The sequence below is a fragment of the Carassius auratus genome, unplaced genomic scaffold, assembly GCF_003368295.1.
Source record: "Carassius auratus strain Wakin unplaced genomic scaffold, ASM336829v1 scaf_tig00215210, whole genome shotgun sequence".
NCBI classification, from domain to species: domain Eukaryota; kingdom Metazoa; phylum Chordata; class Actinopteri; order Cypriniformes; family Cyprinidae; genus Carassius; species Carassius auratus.
Window position 1 is genome coordinate 159,394 of NW_020527987.1, and position 6,681 is coordinate 166,074.

The window sequence follows — 6,681 nt, forward strand, 5'->3', positions numbered from 1 at the left end:
GACTCACCGATCAGATAAACATGGAGCTGGATTTGGCATAGTAAGGCAGTTTCATCAACCAACTGGGGGAAAATGCATAACTGAATACTTGACAACAATGCTGAGTGCTTTGGAAAAAAAAAAAAAAAAAAAAGGGTATCTTGATGAACAATAGAAAAATATATATGGTTGAAAAAATAGAAATATTGGTCACTCCATTTTGTTTAAAGGTAATTTTCTAAGGTAAAACTGAATAAAATAATATTGAATAAAATATTCCAAAGATCCAAAATCATGTAATCACATATACTGTCATCGCTGGGGATAACAAGATGGAAATGTTGATGGCCATGGATCCAAGATTTACGGAGCTCTCCAATCCTCTTCTCAGAGTTGCTCATGAGCAATAACAAAAAAGTATTTGAATAAACTTTAAATTAGACAAACACATGACATTTGAGAAATGATAATTGGCTCTCTCAAATGCCCAATGCCTAGGCCTAATATTCTAAACAAATTCATCTATGAGATTTTGAAAAAAGGAAAGAAAGAAAGAAAAGAAAAGTTTTTGGCAAAAAAGGGGAGTGAAAGTGTGTGAAAAAGTATGAATGATGGTGTTGTATGGCATGAAAGAGAGTGTCTGACGAGACACTGAGGCAATTCAATCAATTTGCCCAAACAGCTGTATACAAATTTGAATGTGGGCCCACAGGGCAAACTTATGCCCAGTAAAATAATGACCATGGATGAATTTGGTTAAGTTTCCTGGTCTCTATCTAGGTCTTTGTTGTGGCAGAAAGAAAAACAGTGCCACACATGCACAGCGTATAACATGGGAAGGCAGAGCAGAGCAAAGCAAGCTTGCTCTGTCCACCCCACATCTAACTTTCTTTTCAGCATATCATGATGGAGCTGATTGTGTCAAAAGGATGAAATATTGTCTTTCTGACTGTTAAAATAAATAAAGTGGGTTGAGTGTTTTCCAGGTCAAAAGGCATATGCTACTGAGCAAGATAGGAAAATATCCAGTGATAAAGTGGAACTCAGTTTACAAAACAAAGAGATAACTAAATAAGCAAATTGTTGAGAATAAAATTGAAAGAAATTAACAAAAAATAGTAAAGACAACACTGGAATTGTGAAAACTCAAAAAGGGGCCAAGACAGCCCTCAACCCACATTACATTTCCACAGGTCACACCAAGAAGGACGACTAGCAAGATGAACAAATTAGCATGCTTGATAACACTAACAAAAAACTCTGAAGTTTTCCATTTACAGGTGACAGCAGTTCCAGTAAAGCCAAGGAATGCTTCGCTCCATCAAAGAGAACCAGTGAGGGTGCAGTTATGATCTCAAGAGAGCCTTGCATTAATCAGCAAAACGGTTACAGAGTGACACCTGAGTTCACATCTCTAACCTTAAAATATGCCAACCAGCTTCAACAACTCCACACAGCATGAAGTGAGGGATGAAGGGCGTGCTAGTAATGACCCACCCTTGCCAACGAGGGAAAGACCATTGCAACGACTCGCAAAGAGTCTCCCTGGTGAAGATGGAATGAGAGAGTGATGGGACTGCTACTGAGATCAAAATACTTGGGAGCAGATGTGAGCCAAGAAATAGAAAAGAACAAGTGGAAAGAGAATGTCAAGTAATGGTAGATGAAGAATTTGAAGGTTATGAGAAGGGAAATATGGATGTAGGAAGGATAGAAGGGAGAATAGAGAAATTGAATGCAACAAATAGAATGAAAGGAGCAAAGTAGAAAAGCTCGAGATTTGTAAATTGAAGAAGGAAAAGTATGTGTAATGGTTGGGGGACAATGCTGTATTTATAGAAGGGAGCATTTAATGAAGTAATGATCAAATTGAAAAGGCTAAGAATGGTAGATAAAGAAAATGTTGGAAAAGATAATAAATGGGGAGCATGGTTTGCTAAATTGGGAAAGTTTTTAGGAATTGCATTATTGACAGGAGATTTACTATTTTAATGTATACTTCCTATATTGAAGTCACAAGTCAAAGCCACAGTTAAGCAAATTAAATTCAAAGATGTCAAAATGATGGGAAATAGATTTTTGAGGGTAACCGAAAAGGCTCTCTACGATACGTAAGGTATCTGAGCCGAAGATCAACTCTTATAATCTTGTGATATTCAATGTGTGACATGATGTATGTATGTTTATGTCTTTTATACATAACTGTGATAACCACAGGCAAGTGCTGAACCAATTTACACGCTCACGCTTTTAACATTGTGTACTATTAAAGAAGGAATTAGGGAGACTGGATCTTTTACTTGCTCCTAGTCAAAAAAGGAGAGAGATGTTTGGTCCAGTAATCCCTCAGAGTGGAATTCCATAATCTAGTCACTGGTGATAATACAATGTGACTTATTTAGTCACTAGGTAGTGTAACTAATATGACTGGATTATGGAGTAGCACTCTGGATAAGAATAATCAAATGTGAGACTTATTAAGTCTCAAAGGGGAGAATATGTGGAAGATTTTTTAGTAAGGTTTTAATTAATCAAGTATATAATTAATGTGAATCTAGCCATTTTTGCTGCTAGTTATTATTCTATTAAAATCTTAAAGGTCTAAAAACTAATAGAAAGTTGCCTACGCCCTGGAATGTACAGAACTGATAGGAGACACATGGTCAGACATACATTGAGGGCCTCTCCCCTCTAGGGATGTATGAAATGTGTAGATAAGGAAAAGTCTTGACTATTTGGAAACGCCCTGTATAGAGTATATAATGAGATGCTACATATCATTCTAGAGATCTCCTTGCGGGGAGCTCTCGGCTTTGTTTTGTTTAAAATAAAGTCTTTTCTTCTGAGAGAAAAATCCCTGACTGAGTTCGATTCTTTGGAGAACCGGCAAAATACACCACAGTAACAAAATAAGCTCGGTTGTTGAGATCAGTATGTCCTTGTTCTTTTGACCACTCATGTGATTTTAGGAGAATTGTATCTGGTTTAACACCAAGAGATATTAAATCCTGAATATGCTTGACTAGCTCTTGACTAATGTTTTCTAAGTGGCCCTCAGAAGAACTTGATGGGTCATGTCCTGAATGAATGGTGTAAAGCCTTTCGACTATAACCAGTTTGTTGAGCCAGTCTGTCCTCTTTTTAAAGGAAACATAGGCCTTGCATCCTTTGGCACGTCGACTTCGTTGCGTGCATGCTCCAGACCGTTTGCATGAAAACAAGTAATATCCATTTTTTTGATTTTGCAAACTTGCAGAATTCACAGTCCTGAAGTTGGCATCTTTGGAGGTGTTTATGGTAGTGAGTCTTTGCTGTATAAATGCACAGGCATCTAAATCCTTTTCTAAAACATGGACTGTTATATCAGTCTCTTTTTTGTTTCCTTTAAAGCGCTCCTCTTTGTAGACCGTTGTTTTTATGAATTCCTCCATCTCTGATGTCGAAATCTAAAAAGCAAAGGGACCCAAACAATTAGACTAAACGTCAATAATGTAAAGTTAAAATCCATGATAATCTCAAGAAAACAATGCAATGCTTACTGTAACTTCTTCTAAACAGATTTAAAACCGTAATAATACATTAGCATTCATATGATGACTTTAGGTCATATTCATGTGACAGAATAAATCAGTAATGACTTGAGATATTCATATTCATATGTAACAATAAATCAGTGATGACTTGAGATATTCATATTCATATGTAACAATAAATCAGTGATGACTTGAGATATTCATATTCATATGTAACAATAAATCAGTGATGACTTGAGGTCATCATATTCATATGTAACAGAATAAATCAGTGATGACTTGAGGTCATCATATTCATATGTAACAATAAATCAGTAATGACTTGAGGTCATCATATTCATATGTAACAGAATAAATCAGTAATGACTTGAGATATTCATATTCATATATAACAGAATAAATCAGTAATGACTTGAGATATTCATATTCATATGTGACAGAATAAATCAGTAATGACTTGAGGTCATCATATTCATATGTAACAATAAATCAGTAATGACTTGAGGTCATCATATTCATATGTAACAATAAATCAGTAATGACTTGAGGTCATCATATTCATATGTAACAATAAATCAGTGATGACTTGAGGTCATCATATTCATATGTAACAATAAATCAGTAATGACTTGAGGTCATCATATTCATATGTAACAGAATAAATCAGTGATGACTTGAGGTCATCATATTCATATGTAACAATAAATCAGTGATGACTTGAGGTCATCATATTCATATGTAACAATAAATCAGTGATGACTTGAGGTCATCATATTCATATGTAACAGAATAAATCAGTAATGACTTGAGGTCATCATATTCATATGTAACAGAATAAATCAGTGATGACTTGAGATATTCATATTCATATGTAACAGAATAAATCAGTGATGACTTGAGGTCATCATCTTCATATGTAACAATAAATCAGTAATGACTTGAGATATTCATATTCATATGTAACAGAATAAATCAGTGATGACTTGAGGTCATCATATTCATATGTAACAATAAATCAGTGATGACTTGAGATATTCATATTCATATGTAACAATAAATCAGTGATGACTTGAGGTCATCATATTCATATGTAACAATAAATCAGTGATGACTTGATATATTCATATTCATATGTAACAATAAATCAGTGATGACTTGAGATATTCATATTCATATGTAACAATAAATCAGTAATGACTTGAGATATTCATATTCATATGTAACAATAAATCAGTGATGACTTGAGGTCATCATATTCATATGTAACAGAATAAATCAGTAATGACTTGAGGTCATCATATTCATATGTAACAATAAATCAGTGATGACTTGAGATATTCATATTCATATGTAACAATAAATCAGTGATGACTTGAGGTCATCATATTCATATGTAACAATAAATCAGTGATGACTTGAGGTCATCATATTCATATGTAACAATAAATCAGTAATGACTTGAGGTCATCATATTCATATGTAACAGAATAAATCAGTGATGACTTGAGATATTCATATTCATATGTAACAGAATAAATCAGTGATGACTTGAGATATTCATATTCATATATAACAGAATAAATCAGTGATGACTTGAGATATTCATATTCATATATAACAGAATAAATCAGTGATGACTTGAGATATTCATATTCATATGTAACAATAAATCAGTGATGACTTGAGGTCATCATATTCATATGTAACAATAAATCAGTAATGACTTGATGTCATCATATTCATATGTGACAGAATAAATCAGTGATCACGGATTATTACAGTAATAGATCAGTAATAAATCGCTTCTACCTGGATCTCGCAGCGAATTGCAGTACTGTCTGATGGTGGACCGAGCTGAATGGTCCGTGCGGCGAGCAAACTAGCGCTGTTTTGTTCCGCATTTCGGACGTTTGTCTTTGAATGCTACTGGACGCAACGAAACGGAAATGGACAATGGCACAGTGATGTAACTTTATATGTTAACGAGAGAAATATTAAGAAAATTTGTGGCGGCGGCAGTCCGAGCGCTAAACCGGCAGAAAATAAGCTTGCAATACGGCCACTATTTAGTTGCAGCCTTTTTATAGTTTGGCACACTATAAAAAATAAAATAAATGTAAAAACAACATTTATTAGACTGTTTTAACCGAATCAGTCTGGACTAGTAGGAACGGCTATTTAGGCTAACTGTCCAATGCAAACTAACGTTAAAACTTCAGTGGTAAAAATAATCTAAAAAGAAATATGAATTGTACTATCATTAATATACTGATATAAATTTATAGGAGAAATTAAAAAGTTGTGGTCTTACCTTTTTACTTGCTATCTTCTCTGGTATCACGGTGCTTGCAGATGCAGGACAGTTTTTTTTTTTTTTTTAATTTGTGAGAGGGGCGTTACTGTTATTTTGGCGGACTCTGCAGTGCGCACATAGTGATGATGTCATAAACTTTGATTGGCTGAGGCAGTTGTTGTCCCAGGGTCATCATAAAAAAATATTGGTCTCAGGACAACGAGGACTTGGCAAAATCAGGACGTGCGGATCCCCAACATGATCAGACTACAGTTCTGTCAATCTGACGATGCCTGTGAGCCACTGGATCAGAGATCTGTCAAATACTGCCTCTGATTGTTGCGTGTAAAGTTCAACAGAGCACTAGTTCAATAGATTCTGTCAGTGCTTTGGCAGGGTAAGTCTTTTTTTCCCACATGCAATAAAGCTCAAAGGCCAATGTAAAATATTAGTACAGTAAAAGTGCACAAAATCAGTATTTTTAGGCAGTATTTGTGGCAGTCTATAAATCATGTTGTGAAATTGTCCAAAAGGTAGAGGTGATCCGATCAGGATTTTTTAGGCGGTTGGCCGATCACAGAAAGCAGTATCTGCCGATCCAATCACTGATAATGATTTTTTGTAAAGCCTTCTTTTTATCACCTAGAATTATTTATAGTGATAATCCAGTCAAGATTTTTGGACATTTATTTATTGCCTGCATTTAATTTTTGAAAATTAATTTATCTCTTTGGATTTTTGTTTTTTTTGTTTTTGAGGGGTGGAGGGGGCTATGAAAAAAAGATCAAAGATCTAATTGTTTGATTATGCACTGTATTTTTGTTTTTACAATCATGTAATTGTTACACAGCACAAGCCTGATTGTGTGAGCTGTAT

General features: G+C 34.7%; 1 long non-coding RNA gene across 1 annotated transcript; it reads right to left on the minus strand.

The window, feature by feature from the left end:
• Window positions 1-2,888: 2,888 nt before the first annotated feature.
• Window positions 2,889-5,880, minus strand: LOC113094009 (uncharacterized). The gene is made up of 3 exons (XR_003287962.1): window positions 5,824-5,880; window positions 5,322-5,435; window positions 2,889-3,425 (listed from the first exon to the last, which is right to left on the minus strand). It is a non-coding gene; the product is annotated as an uncharacterized LOC113094009 (long non-coding RNA).
• Between the last annotated feature and the right edge of the window lie 801 nt (window positions 5,881-6,681).